Consider the following 15992-nt stretch of genomic DNA (forward strand, 5'->3'; position numbering starts at 1 on the left):
TGAATTTCTAAATCCAGAGGAACTTCTTGCTTTTCATTAACTGTGTTCAAAAGGAACACCAAACTTAATGTTTGGTCGTGCACCTTGAATGAAAGATTGAATACAATTTGAATAAGATTTGGGAGTTCCTTCAGGCACACCAAACTTAGAGACCAATTGTAATTTGCATGCAATGTTTAGTGCACTTTATCAACAGTTGTCCTGAGGATTCAAGTTCATGCATAAGAAACCATGCTTTATTAGATGTAAAGCAAAACAATAAAGAGTAAGGATACTAAAACATGGGTTGCCTCCCATGAAGCGCTTCTTTAACGTCACTAGCTTGACGGTTGTCCCTTGTTAGGATGGATTGTAGTGCTTGATGTCTTCTCCTCTCACTATGAAAACGTCCCCATTTGATTCCTTCATGACTTCTAAATGTTCCATAGAAAGAACTTTCCTGATTGTGAACACTTGAGGGAGCTGGGAAGGAATGGTTTTGAGGCCAGGTGGGATTGGCAGATAATGACTTGATATCACTTTATCTCCCGGAGAAAAACCTTCAGTGGGAATTTTCTTGTTTCTCCACCCTCTTGGCAATTTCCCTACCATTCTTCCCTTTCTCTTGAGGATTTCTTCATTGACCCTTATGCCAGGAGGATCCTTCTGATTTGTTTCCATTGATTCTTGTGGCTTTAACTCTTGCAACTCTTGTTTGCCTTCCAAGGACTGTTTTAGAGTTTCAGCTGCTGGATTACTTTCCTCCAAACACAGATGGCTACTATCATCCTTAGGCTTTTCAGGTTCTGGTTCAGGCTCAGATGCAGGTTTGAAAACTTTGAAAATGAGCTGTTCGTCATGTATTCTCAGCATTAGCTCTCCTTGTTCTACATCTATGAGCGCTCTAGTAGTGGCTAGGAATGGCCTGCCCAGAATGATAGGGTGTAAGTAGCTTTTCTCCATGTCCAAAATGACAAAGTCTGTGGGGAAGTAATAATCTCCCACTTTCACCAGCACATTCTCAACTACCCCTTCAGCTTGCTTCTGAGTTTTGTCAGCCAGTTGTATGATTACATCCGTGGATCTCACCTCATTCAGTTGTAGCCTCTTCATAAGAGTTAGAGGCATCACATTTATGCTAGCTCCTAGATCACAGAATCCTCTGTCAATTTTTGTTTCCCCTATGATGCAGGGGATATGAAAACTTCCTGGGTCTGTTTTCTTAGAGACTGTGTCCTTCTTGATGAGGGCACTGCATTCTTTGTTCATTGTTACCGTTTGTCCTCCCTTCAAAACTCTTTTCTTGCTCAACAATTCCTTTAAATACTTGATATGTGTAGGCATTTGCTGGAGAATCTCAAGAAAGGGAATATTGATATGGAGAGACTTAAATGTCTCTAAAAACCTTGAATAGGTTTTCCCTTTTTCACCTCCTCCTAACCTCTGAGGAAATGGTACTTTTGGTTGGTATGTTTCCATCGTGCCTTTTTGCAGTTCCTTGGCTTGCTCAGTTTCACTTTCCTGCTTAGCTTCTTCCACACCTTCCTTCAAGATTTCTGGCTCCTGTTCTGAGGGTCTAATTCCTTCTTCTTCTGAGACTTCCTTCAATATGGTGATGGCTTTGCATTCTTCCCATCTTACTCTCTTTTGTTCCCCTTTAGGATTCTTTTCTGTGTCACTAGGGAACACTGCAGTTGATTTGGGGGCCTGTTGAGATAGCTCTCCTACTTGAGACTCCATCCTCTTGAGTTTTTCACCATGGTTTCTTAAGGTAGATCTCACATCATCCCTGAAGCTTTTCAACTCAATTATGTCCTGACCCATGTGTGCCAGCATTCCTTCTATCCTGTTTAATTGCTCTTGAAATTGTTGGTTCGGATTAGGTTGGGTAAGTTGATTATTTTGGCCATGATATGATGGTTGGGAGTAAGTGTTTTGTGTGGCTTGGTATGATCTTTGGTTGGAGTTTTGATATGTGGAATTATTGTGTTGGTTGTGGTTGTAAGGTTTGTGGTTTTGTGGTTGGGTTTGTTGGTTCCCCCACCCAAAGTTTGGGTGGTTTTTCCATCCTGGATTGTAAGTGTTGGAATGTGGATCATATGATTGCCTTTGTTGGTTTCCCACATAGTTGGCCTCTTCCCAATCACCTCCTTCAGTGCTTTCTTCCTCTTGATCTTGTGTGTGTATTGCAGCCACTTGTTTTGTTTCTAATTTCCTGGTGAGCTCTGCTAGTTGCTTGGCAAACACCTTGTTTTGGGCTAGAATTGTATCAACATGGTTCAGCTCCATGACTCCCTTAGTGTTGTGTCTCTCTGATGCATAGTAGTACTCATTCTCAGCCACTGTCTCAATCACTTCAATGGCTTCTTCCACAGTCTTTTTCCTGTTCAATGAACCTCCTGATGAATGGTCTACAGCCTTCCTTGATTCATAAGAGAGTCCATCATAGAAAATATGCAATTGCACCCAGTCATGGAACATGTCTGGTGGGCATTTCCTTGTCAAATCCTTGAATCTCTCCCATGCCTCGTAGAGAGTTTCACCATCTTGTTGTCTAAACGTCTGAACCTCAGATCGAAGCCTATTGACCTTTTGTGGGGGGTAGAAACGTGCCAGAAACTTGCTTTCCACCTCATCCCAGGTTGTTAGGCTCCCCCTTGGGAATGATTCCAGCCACTTAGCTGCCTTGTCCCTAAGTGAAAATGGGAACAAAAGCAGTTTATAGGCATCTTCCTGGACTCCATTGGACTTCACAGTGTCGCAAATTCTCAGGAATTTTGTGAGATGTTGGTTTGGGTCTTCATTAGCACTCCCACCAAATGAACAATGATTCTCCACAAGTGATATTAGCTGTGGTTTGAGCTCAAAATTGTTGGCCTGAATGGGTGGTTTCTGAATGCTGCTACCACAATTCCCAGAGGTTGGGTTTATGTATGAACTAAGAACCCTCCTCTCAGGAATGGCATTGTTTCCATCAGCTCTCTCGTGGTTGTGAACTTCTCTATCCATGTTGAGATCTAAAGCTTCCTCAAAATTGTCCTCAGATTCTCCTTCAGATTCTTCTTCTCCCAGTACTCTCTTCCCTCTTGCTTCCCTTCTAAGTCTATGAAGGGTCCTCTCTGGTTCGGTATATGGAGGAGTTGATGTCTCTCCTCTCCTACCTGTCATACAAGAACACAGCACAGGCAACAAACAAATGAAATACTCTTGGTTAATGGAAGAGTATGGTTAGAGCAGTTGAGGAATTAATTCAAACAGTTAGTGAGTCAGTGAGTTAGTTGCTTGAATTTAAAGGCATAAAGAAAGAAAGCATGTAACAGAGTGCAGAAATTAAAAATTCAACAAGTAACTTGAACTGAATTAACAAAGCAAGAAAAATGCTCAATCTAGTTAACTTCCAATTTGAGAATTGTCAATCGAAAACCAATCCCCGGCAACGGCGCCATAAACTTGATGCGCATAAACTTGTTATGCTACGATTTAGGAAATTGCACGATCGGCAAAATTCCTTCCGGCAAGTGCACCGGTTATCGTCAAGTAAAAACTCACAATAGAGTGAGGTCGAATCCCACAAGGATTGGTTGAATGAGCAATTCGGATTAGAAGTATGTCTAGTTGAGCGGAATCAAGAATTAGATGAGAATTGCGGAATGTAAAATTGGCGGAAAACGTAAATGACAAGAAATTGAAATGGCGGAATCTTAAATTGCATGAATTAAAGAGCAGAAGCTAAATTGCTGAAATTAAAAGGGAATGGGGGTGATTGCATGAATTGAGTTGCAGAATGTAAAGAGAAAGTGGAAATCAGAAATGGGGAATTCATTGGGTTATAGGAGATATTGAGATCTCCGAATCAAAACATGTTTATCTCTTCCTCAACCAATGCGTTCATTGAATTTTGCTTGGCAATCTTATATGATTGGATCCCAATCCCTTGGCTCACCAATTCTCTCTAAAAACAAACAAATTCCCAATCCCTTGGTTTAAATGTTCATAAGAAGAGATGATGCTCGATCACTGATTATACCACACAGTTTCATGAACCACAATTTGGTAGGATTACATGTCACAATATCCATCCAAACCCCAATCCAATTCACTGTGAGAAAGCTTCTCTAGCATGAATCCTCCATTCCTTTCCCAAGGTTCCGAAGGATTCCAATTATGGGTAGTTTCTTTCCCAAGACAACTACCCAATGGAATTAGATCGAGAAGCTTTCTAACAAAATTCAAGAGAAAAGATTGAAGAAGAAGATAAAACTATTATTGATTCATTGAATTACAATAGAGTTCCCTAACCCAATGAAAGGGGTTTAGTGAATCATAGCTCTGAATTCAATTACAAAGGTATGAAAACTAGCAAAATGAAAAGGTAAAAGTTCTTCCTAACTTAAATTCTATCCTATTTATACACTTTCTATATTGAGCTTCTGTTGTGTTTCTTGGGCTTTGAGGCCTCTCCCTGCTTTCCTTTTGCTTTGGGTTTATGATCCATAATCTTGATGAGGCTGCTGATCCAAATTCTGTAACATTCATTGAGCCAACTTAGTGATAATCAAGTAATGACACATGACTCAACAAATTGAAATTCCAGACTCATCAATCCTTCAGGCCCAATCCCATAAACCATGATATTCAATTGGGTTTCATACCAGAGTAAGTTTAAGTTAATGTTTGTGCTCAAATGCTAACTTAAACTGCAATATTTTTGGCCCAGAAACCTTTTCCAAGAGTGGCGTTTAAGTTGCAGTTTAAGCTTAAACTGCAGCTTAAACGCCAGACACTTCCAGTGATGCCTTTTGTGGAAGCACGTTTAAGCTTCAGTTTAAGGTTAAACTGAAGCTTAAACGTGGAAATGGAAGAAGGCAGCCCTGGAGGGTAACGTAGTCGAACACGTTTAAGCTTCAGTTTAAGGTTAAACTGAAGCTTAAACGTGGAGATAGGAAAGGCAGCCCTGGAGGTCGAACACGTTTAAGCTTCAGTTTAAGGTTAAACTGGAGCTTAAACGTGGAAGCGGAGAAAGCAATCCCTGGAGGTCGAACACGTTTAAGCTCCAGTTTAAGGTTAAACTGGAGCTTAAACGTGGAATTGGCTCCCTGGTGCATTTCCTATTTCTGGCGTTTAACTTCCAGTTTAAGGTTAAACTGGAGGTTAAACGCCACTTTCACCTTTCCTCAGATTTCATGATTTTGGCCGTTTAAGTTCCAGTTTAAGCTTAAACCGGAACTTAAACTCCACATGTGATATTCAAGCTTCCTTTATTGATTTTTGTTGCTTCCTTGCCTAGCCTCTTCTTCCCTGCAATCATCCAAACAACTGCATCAAAGTCTTGCAAATTTTCATGAGAATCTTCCATTCATAGCATTCAAGTAATATAACTAAAAACTCATGAAATTTGCATAAAAATCATGCTGTTTGGATGGTTCATTGCTTTGTTATTCATTTAACCATTCTTGGTTACTTTAAGCTCAAGAAAATGCATAAAACAACTAAAACTAACAGAAAAATGCTAGTGAAACTAGCCTAAGATGCCTTGGCATCAGTATCTCTTTACTTTTCTCTGATTACTCTTTTTTCTGTTTCTGTATTACTCTTTTTCTCTTTATCTCTTTACTTTACTCTGACTACTCTGTCCTCTGTGTTTCTTTGCTTAACAAATGTATTTAAAGCTTATGTAAATTTTGATATGAATAGTTAGTTTGTCCCAAGTATAGGTTCATTAAGTCTATACTGAAACATTTTAACTTTTCATATTATACCTAACCTTAGTCGCAATTCAAGAACTAACTAGGTTGCCCTAGTTCGTTTACTAATCTCTGTTTGATTCTATCATTAAAACTTTACAGACTTTTCTTTGGTGTTTATCTTTTCTTTAAATTTTTATCTTTTATTTATCTTTGCCCCAATAATATGTTCTTACCACTCCCTAAGTGTTTTATGAAGGTAATTATGAGATTCTGTGCTTAAAGTTGTCTTTCTAAAGCTTTTACAGAAAACTGTCTTTTCTGCATTATTTTATTATTCTTATTAAATTATTATTTTTAATTAAATATTATTATTTAATATTTTATTATTATTTATTATTTTATCATTAAATTTTTTAAAATTATCGCACTTTAACTTTTATCCTTTAAAATTCACTTTTTACCACCCGTACCTTTTAATATTTCTACTTTAACCACCCTAACTTTCAAAAATTACCAAATAACCCCTCAAACACCAAAATAATTAAAACCTTGCCCTTTTTAAGATCTAAAAGGTGTTCTTCAATGTTCTTCATCACACTCAAAGTGTTCTTCGTGTTCTTCGTAAATTCTTCAGATTCTTTCTCTATTTTTACCCGTTTTTCAGTCTTTTCAGCAACCGATTTTTACCATAATTCATAATAAAATTGCAGCAACTAAAGCCCCTTATTTCCTACTTGATTTTAACACAAATTGAACCCCAATTTAAGTCCTAGGGTTCGTTTTTCCAGAAGCCCTCAAGAACAACATTCATAGCTTGAATATCATCAAATTTCATCAAAATTTCAACAAATTTTCACCAAGAATAACTCATAGAAGCAATCAATTTCAAGTATAACCAAACCATATCATAATCACACATCTCAAACACAATCAATCAAGATTAAATTTGTCACACCCTACCTGGTTTTGCTGCTCCTAATTCGGTTAGACTTTCAGGTGGTCCTTAAGCACTTTTTCCTCCTAAATCACATCAAGAACAACTTTAAATCCAAAAACTCTCAACTGACCAAATCTCACTCAGCATGTTAGGAAGGGATTTATCACCTTAGAGTTGCTGGAAATTATTGTTTCTTGGCCCTCAAGTCAAGTTAAGCATGATTCTTAATGAAGAACATCAAGAAAACACATGTTTTGCATGGTTTTCCTTGAAAACCGAATTGAAGAGGGAGGGAGATAGCCATCTCACCTTATTTCCAGCCTTGACATGTTATATGGTTATGTAGAGGAAGAAGAGTGGATCATTTTGGTGAAATTGGAGTTTTGATTTGAGTTTTAGTTCAGAAGAAATCAAGCTTTGAAGATTAAGTGTTCATGAAAGTTTCTCTCTTTTCTCTCTTCTCATTTTCATCCAAAGGGAGTAAATGACCAGCCTTGGAGTGTCTTGGGGGTGTAGAGTGAGTTTTGATTGGTTGGCTTAGAGGTGGGTTAAAATAATATTAAAATATCTCAGGTGTATAACTACTAAAACTAGGTGTATCGGAACACTTGTAAAAACATCTCTAGAAATTATTTTCTGAGCTACTAGCATAAATGACACTAGTAACATATTTATTATGAGAATATAACATGTATGATGAGGCCTTAGCTTTGCTAAAGTCATCAGAGAGTGCTAGTGCTAAGCTGCACCGATAAACTGTGAACCTAGTTAAACCGATTTTCTGTTTTTAACTAAAACTGACCAGGTAACCTTATAATATCTTTCAAAAAACTTCTAATACTAATATAATGATAACATTATACTATTATCTCTCTTCTCTCATGAATTGAGTCCGGTTCGTCAAGCAGAAAGTATTTACAAAAAATAGAAGCAAAACTCCTAACCGATACGGTCCAAAAACTAGGTTCTTCGTAATTGCGTTACCGAGGTTGCCTCAGAAGAGGTTCTAGATTAAGGATGATATAATGACAATTAAGATTAAGATACTTTATCATATATAAGAGGTGTTCCCTTTACTGATCTTCCGGAGAAATTCATACCTTTAGAAAAGATCTCGCGTACTCGAAAATCAGGGTTGTTACACCGTCCCTGCCGGGCGCATAGCGTCTCATATTCTCAGTAAAAATAATATGTCAGTGATTTTTAGAAAACATTTTTAGTATACATGGATCCATCGTCTCAATCTGAGTCCTTGACTCATCTCAACCACTATCCATTCATAACTCAATTTCCAATGTCAAAAGTTCATCATTCCTTATCTCATATATCACTCATCCTCCACCCAACGTCAAATCATTCTCAGCATGCCAGAAACCTAGACCTCCATTTTCTAATTTATCATAAAATCATGTTCTAGCAACCTTAAGTTACATCCCATATTCTAATACTCAAAATTAAGCCCATAAGTCTTAAAATGGTGTTTTAGAAGCTTACAACCTTGTTGGGAAGGTATAATAGTTGAAAACAAATAAAATTTTGAGAAATAGGACGTGTGCGGCCGCACAAGGGTATGTGCATGCGCAGACTCTGGAGAGCTTTGAAATGCGTGCGTACGCATAGGGGTATGCGTACGCACAGGTGTCAATTTTTATAAGGATCTGTGCACTCGCACAACCTGTGCCAGTGCCCCCAACAGACTGACCTTCTCGACGTGTGCGTCCACACAGACCTGTGTGTCCGCACTGGTTGAAGTTTTTCCTTGGATATGTGACGCACAAGCTGTGTTAGCGCTGCGAACAGAACGCATTTCCTTGCCTGTGCGTGCGAACAGGTGTGTGTGTCCGCACAGGTCAAAATATTTGCAGGGTGTCCATCCGCACGAGGGTGTGCGCCCGCACATATCAGTAATTCTAAAGAGTTTTCAAAGATCTTTAATTCTAAACAAACTTCAGTTAGTTTCGAAAATCAAGGCAAAAGTTATGATCGGACAAAGTTCATCAAAAACCAACTTTTATCTAATAACCCAATTTGCCAATTTTTCCAACTTTCACACCTCAAATCAACCAAAACACTACCAAACCAGTTAAAGTCCCTCCAAGATCCATTTTTCACCAAAAACTACCCTCTTGGGTCACAAACCACAATTTATACCAGTCTCTCATCATACCTCATCATTTTCAACATCAATATCATCGTAAAACAATTATCAATAACTTTCTGCCAACACACTCACCATTCATCATTACATCAATATAAATTTTCTATCATCAAACTCATTCATGCTTCTAAACCATAAACAACAATAGTCATTCACACCAATTTATCATACATCATAATCTCAATATCATTATTTCTCAATCATAACCATATTAATTCAACATAGAACATCAACCAAACATCATCAACAACCACATAAACTCAACTCTATCCTATAGGTCACTAGCCTAAGTGTCCATGAATATTATATACTACATAGAGGAAACCGAAACCATACCTTTGCCGATTCCCAATATGTACCAAAATTCCAACTTAGCACAAAGAAGCTTCCAACCACAATCCAAGCTTTCAATCAACTCCACAAGCATCAATAATCACCAACAAGCTCCAATATTCATGCTAATATCACATATAATTTACAATAATTCAACCTAGGGTTTCATATATACACAAAACCACAAGAGATCAAGTAGGCTCACCTTTCCCAATGATGATTGTGACAAACCCAATAATAATCAAGTGTTAGAGTGTACCTAAATAATCAAAATCACAAGAACTATTCATCCACCATAGCCAAAAACCGAATCTGTAATGGAAGGAAAAACTGGGCAAGAAATTGGAAATCCCTTACAACTTTTTTTGGATGAAATTGAAGAGCTCGACGAGAGCTTCGCGTGGCAACTGACGGCACGCGAATCGGAGCTCCAGAGAGTGAGATATGGCTCCAAGAAGATGATGATGAATAGTAAATTTTTTGGAACCCTACCTCTCTTCCCTCTTTTCAGGTTGCTGCTGTTGGTTTGGTGTTTAAGTGGCTGAAATGGTCACTTAAGCGGACTTATATAGTGTTGGGCTTGTGCCTAACTTGGGCCCGGTCCAACCCGTTAGCGTTTTTAGACCGTTTGGCCCACTTTTGGGCCAAACCTTTAAAATTAACGCCCAGTTTTCAACTTCTAATATTTTTCTAAGATTTTTGACTGTTTTAAATTTTTCTCACATAGTATCAGGCAGACTTGAACCGGTACGACCGGTTCAACTGCTGGTTCACAGTTTCTCATGGTTTTTCGCAGAAGACACATTTTCTGACTTAGAAAAACCCACTGAGTCCAAAAGTCATATTTAAATCCTTTAATTCTCACTATAGTTATTCGGAACCTAATTTGGGCAAGTAAAATATCTAATTAGGCGGTTAATTAAGCACGGTTCTTACAGTACGCGTGGATAGTCAATTTTGCCATTCCACGCGTGCGCGTGTCTGACGCTTGCGCGCGGATAAAGAAATTTTGCTTTTTCACGCGTACCCGTCATAGACGCGTACGCGTCGCTCAGAATTGATTTAGCTCCAGAATTGAATTTTTCATCACCACGTTGGGGGTAACGTTGGATGTCCAACGCTCCCTCCAACGTGAGCATCAGCCACTCATGCAGAGACTTGCTCTGCTTCTCTTTCAACGTTGGGGGCAACGTTAGTGGTCCAACTTGGCCACCAACGTTGCTTCTTCTTAATATTCTCCAGGCTTCTTCTTCAACCTTCCTCCATGCTTTCTTTCACCTATCATCAACCAATACATGCATCAAAGCCTTGCTAAAGTCATGATAATTCTAATCATTCTTAGCACACAAGTATTTATAGCAGAATTCTCATGAAATTTGCATCAAATTAACAATATTTGGATGATTCTAGGTATGCATGAATTTCTAACCCAATTTCTTGCTTATAGCTCAAGAAAGTGCATAAAACCTATTAAAAACAAAGAAAAAAGCTGGTGAAACTAGCCTAAGATGCCCTGGCATCACAACACCAAACTTAAATCTTGCTTGTCCCTAAGCAAGTACTGAATTATTAAGAAGAAAGAATGAAATAGAAGGTGATGTTCATATCAGCAAGGCATTATTAGTAGCTCATGGGGTTTTATGCAGACAATGCATTGGCTCACTTTTTATTGATCTTTAGGCATAGACTGTCTCCTTTAGGCATCCATTAACACACTACTATGACCTCTTATTATTCACTCATCCTTGGTACTTGCTTTTCTTTATTTTCTTTTGTGTAAACTTTAGCTTAGTGTCATGTGTTGTAGCAATTTCTTGGCTTATTTGTATTCAACACATATTCACTACAGACACTTGGCTCACAATTCCTTAAGACATTGGTGCCAAGCACCTCTTTAGGTTACTAAATGTCTTGTAACTAAGTTGCTCTTGATAATGGACTTTTGGTTGATAATCCCGGGTTAGTTAACCCAAGTTACCAAGTGTTAAAGCACTCCATAGAACCTAATCATCCAAGCAGATCCTAGTACAAAGACACCACAGGCATATGTCCTAAGGTCCAAGCTATTGGTGTCTAGCCTTATTTGTTGCTTTCTTTTGTTTTTGCTACCACTTTTGGCTTTTCTTTTTCATTCTTTTTGTTTGTTTCTCTTTCATCCAAGGACTTTTGTTTACTTAGAATCATAGACAGCATGCTAGTTTTTACTTAAAAAGGAGAACAATCTATCCTTTATTCATTATGAGTGAGCTACTACACAATCAACATATATACCACCACTTACTGTTATTTTACTTCTTGCTAAAAAGGAACTATTCCACTTCTTGTTCAAACATTTCTTTTATTGAAATTAGAAAGATTCAGGGAACAAGACAAGCATTTAAACAAGTGAAAGTGAAAGCACACATACCTAGGCTAGCACACTTATTGTAAAATTAAACATGACAGAATGCAAAACGACTAAAACCATAGTTGACTATTAACATGGAAACATTTAAACTTCCAATTTAGAGCATTTCAAAGCGGATGGAATTAAGTAACAATACAACCTCTTGGTGGTGCCTTCTAGTTGCTTCTTCTCTGCTATCACTGATGAGGGGATAATTTATACGCTTTTTGGCATTGTTTTTAGTATGTTTTTAGTATATTTTAATTAGTTTTTATTATTTTTTATTAGTTTTTATTTAAAATTCAGTTTTCTATGGCATGAGTCTCTAAACCCCATTGTTGGGGGTGAGGAGCTCTGCTGTTCTTCATGAATTAATGCAATTACTACTGTTTTCCATTCTATCACGCTTGCTTCTATTCTAAGATATTCATTCGCACTTCAACCTGACGAATGTGATGACTGTGACAATCATTATCATTCTCGCCTATGAACGCGTGCCTGACAACCACCTCCGTTCTACATGCAATCAAGCTTGAATATGCATCTCTTGCGTTTCTAATCTAAGATTAGAACCTTCGTGGTATAAGCTAGACTTATTGGCGGCCATTCTTGAGATCCGAAACGTCTAAACCTTGTCTGTGGTATTCTGAGTAGGATATGGGAAGGGATGACTGTGACGAGATTCAAACTCGTGAGTGTTGGGCGTGTGACAGACGCAAAAGGATCAATGGATCCTATTCCGACATGATCGAGAACCGACAGATGATTAGCCGTGTGGTGATAGCGCATTTGGAACATTTTCATTGAGAGGACGGGAAGTAGCCATTGACAACGGTGATGTCCAACTTAAAGCTTTCCATGGAAGGAGCCTTGCGTGCATGAAGAAGAAGATAGTAGGGAAAGCAGAGATTCAGAAGACAAAGCATCTCCAAAGCCTCAACCTGTTCTTCATTACTGAATAACAAGTATTTATTTCATGTTCTTTTACTTTTTACAATTAAATCTGAGAATCGTTAATATCCTGACTAAGAGTTACAAGATAACCATAGCTTGCTTCAAGCCGACAATCTCTGTGAGATCAACCCTTACTCACGTAAGGTATTACTTGGACGACCTAGTGCACTTGCTGGTTAGTTGTGCGGAGTTGCAAAAGTGTGATTGTAATTTCGTGCACTAAGTTTTTGGCGCCGTTGCTGGGGATTGTTCGAGTTTGGACAACTGACGGTTTATCTTGTTGCTTAGATTAGGAATATTTTATTTTTGTTGGTTTAGAGTCTTTTATTTGAGTTTAGTTTCATATTTTAAGTTTGGTGTCAATTGCATGCTTTTATTTTCTTTTAATTTTTCAAAATTGCATGTCCTTAGTTCTCTCTTGATTTAAAAAAAAATTTTCTAAGTTTGGTGTCTTCTTTGTGTTTTCCCTTAAATTTTCAAAAATTTGTGTTTGATTTTCTAAAAATTTTAAGTTTGGTGTTTTTGTGCTTTAATTTACTTAAAAATTTTTCAAAAATTTGTTCTTGGTGTTCATCTTGATCTTCAAAGTGTTCTTGGTGTTCATCTTGACATTCAAAGTTTTCTTGTTTGTTCTCTTTGTTTTGATCTAAAATTTCTAAGTTTAGTGTCATTTTGTTGTTTTTCTCTTTCCTCATTAAAATTCAAAAATTAAAAAATATCTTTTCCTTATTTTACTCATAAATTTCGAAATTTTGCGTTAATTTAGTCAAAGATTTTCAAAATCATATCTTTTTTTTAGTCAAGTCAATATTCTAATTTCAAAAATTGTTCTTTTCAAATCTTTTTCAAAAATCAAATCTTTTTAATTTCTTCTCAATCATATCTTTTTCAAAATAATTCTCAATCATATCTTTTTTTTTAATTTACAATCATATCTTTTCAATCATATCTTTTTCGAAATAATTCTCAATCATATCTTTTTAATTGCTAATTTCAAAATCTTTTTAATTATTTAATTAATTTAGTTATCAATTTGCTTTTATTTTATTTTCTTTTTGTTTTCGAAATTTTATTTTATTTTCCATTTATTTTACTTATTATTTTCGGTTACTTTTAAATAAAAAAATAATTCATATCAATTCCCTTTTCTCCTTCATGGACATAAGTGGAAATGAACAGTCCAGAAGGACTCTGGGGTCATATGCTAACCCCATTACAGCTGCATATGGAAGTAGCATCTGTATACCTCCCATCAAAGCAAGCAGCTTTGAGCTAAATCCTCAGCTCATTATCCTGGTGCAGCAAAATTGTCAGTATTCTGGTCTTCCACAGGAAGAACCTACTGAGTTTCTGGCACAGTTCTTATAAATTGCTGACACAGTACGTGATAAAGAAGTGGATCAGGATGTCTACAGATTATTATTGTTTCCATTTGCTGTAAAAGATCAAGCTAAGAGGTGGTTAAATAACCAACCCACAGTAAGCATAAAAACATGGAGACAATTAATAGACAAATTCCTGAATCAATTTTACCCTCCAAAAAGGATGACACAGTTAAGGCTGGACATCCAAGGATTTAAACAAGAGGATCATGAATCTCTTTATAATTCCTGGGAGAGGTATAGAGGGATGCTAAGAAAATGCCCCTCTAAAATGTTTTCAGAGTGGGTACAGTTAGACATCTTCTACTATGGACTTACAGAAAAAGCTCAGATGTCTCTAGACCACTCAGCTGATGGATCTATACACATGAGAAAGACAATTGAAGAGGCTCAAGAACTCATAGATACAGTTGCTAGAAATCAACATCTGTACTCAAACAGTGAGTCCTCCATAAAAGAAGAGGCTATGGCAGTAACTACTGATCCTAATCCTCAAGAACAGATTGTTGAACTTAATCAGCAATTACTCCTTATGACAAAACAATTAGCAGAATTCAAAGAGATAATAGAAGCACAATTGAATAAGACAAGACAGCAGCTATCTAAACAGATAATGGAAGAATGCCAAGCTGTCCAACTAAGGAGCGGGAAGACATTGAATAAGTCAGCTCAAAGTAGCAAAAAGTTAAGAAAGGAACAAATGACAGAGGATGACCAAACCACTGCCCAAAATCCCTCTGAGGACATCAAGAGCCCAGAGAGGAATAACTCTGGCGTTCAAATGCCAGAAAAGGGGAAAAATTTGGCGTTAAACGCCCATTCCTTGTCCAGTTCTGGCGTTCAAATGCCAGAAAAAGGTGGGAAGCTGGCATTAAACGCCCATCCAGCACCCAATCCTGGTGTTCAAACGCCAATGAGGGATCAGACACCTGCAAGTGCTGATAGTAACCCCTCTAAGAAGGCTTCTCCAACCACTTCTGTAGGGAATAAACCTGCAGCAACTAAGGTTGAAGAATATAAAGCCAAGATGCCTTATCCTCAGAAGCTCCACCAAGCGGAACAGGATAAACAATTTTCCCGCTTTGTATACTATCTCAGGACTCTTGAAATAAAGATCCCGTTTGCAGAGGCACTTGAGAAAATAACCTCTTATGCTAAGTTCATTAAAGAGATCTTATGTCATAAGAAGGATTAGAGAGAAACTGAAAAAGTCTTTCTCACTGAAGAATGCAGTGCAGTCATTCTGAAAAGCTTACCAGAGAAGCTTCAAGATCCAGGGAGCTTTATGATACCATGCACAATAGAGGGTGCTTGTACTAAGATAGCTCTATGTGACCTTGGAGCAAGTATCAATCTAATACCTGCATCCACCATCAGAAAGCTTGGCTTGACTGAAGAGGTCAAACCAACCCGGATATGTCTTCAACTTGCTGATGGCTCCATTAAATACCCATCAGGCATAATTGAGGACATGATTGTCAAGGTTGGGCTATTTGCCTTTCCCACTGACTTTGTAGTGCTGGAAATGGAGGAGCACAAGAGTGCAACTCTGATTCTAGGAAGACCTTTCCTGACAACTGGAGGAACTTTCATTGATGTCCAAAAAGGGGAGGTGACCCTGAGAGTCAATGAGGATGAGTTCAAGTTAAATGTTGTCAAAGCTGTGCAGCATCCAGACACGTCAAATGACTGCATGAGCGTTGATATTGTTGACTCCCTGGTGGAAGAGGTCAATATGACTGAAAGTGTTGAATCAGAGCTAGAGGACATCTTTAAAGATGTTCAGCCTGATCTGGAGGAATTAGAGGAAATACAAGAACCTCTGAAAATCCCTCAGGAAGAGGAGAAACCTCCTAAACCCGAGCTCAAACCACTACCACCATCCCTGAAATATGCATTTCTGTGAGAGGGTGACACTTTTCCAGTGATCATAAGCTCTGCTATAAATCCATAGGAAGAGAAAGCACTAATTCAAGTGCTAAGGACACACAAGACAGCTCTTGGGTGGTCTATAAGTGACCTTAAGGGCATTAGCTCAGGAAGATGCATGCACAAGATCCTATTGGAGGATGATGCTAAGCCAGTGGTTCAACCACAGAGGCGGCTAAATCCAGCCATGAAGGAAGTAGTTCAGAAAGAGGTCACTAAGTTACTAGAGGCTGGGATTATTTATCCT

The 15992-nt window shown here is 37.9% G+C and overlaps 1 non-coding gene across 1 annotated transcript; it reads left to right on the forward strand.

Annotated features, from left to right (window-relative positions):
• Positions 1–2458: 2458 nt before the first annotated feature.
• Positions 2459–2562, forward strand: LOC148564195 (small nucleolar RNA R71). The gene has a single exon (XR_015885340.1). It is a non-coding gene; the product is annotated as a small nucleolar RNA R71 (small nucleolar RNA).
• The last annotated feature ends 13430 nt before the right edge of the window (positions 2563–15992 follow it).

This window comes from Arachis ipaensis, chromosome B5 (assembly GCF_059453495.1).
Source record: "Arachis ipaensis isolate K30076 ecotype BB chromosome B5, ASM5945349v1, whole genome shotgun sequence".
Classification (NCBI taxonomy): domain Eukaryota; kingdom Viridiplantae; phylum Streptophyta; class Magnoliopsida; order Fabales; family Fabaceae; genus Arachis; species Arachis ipaensis.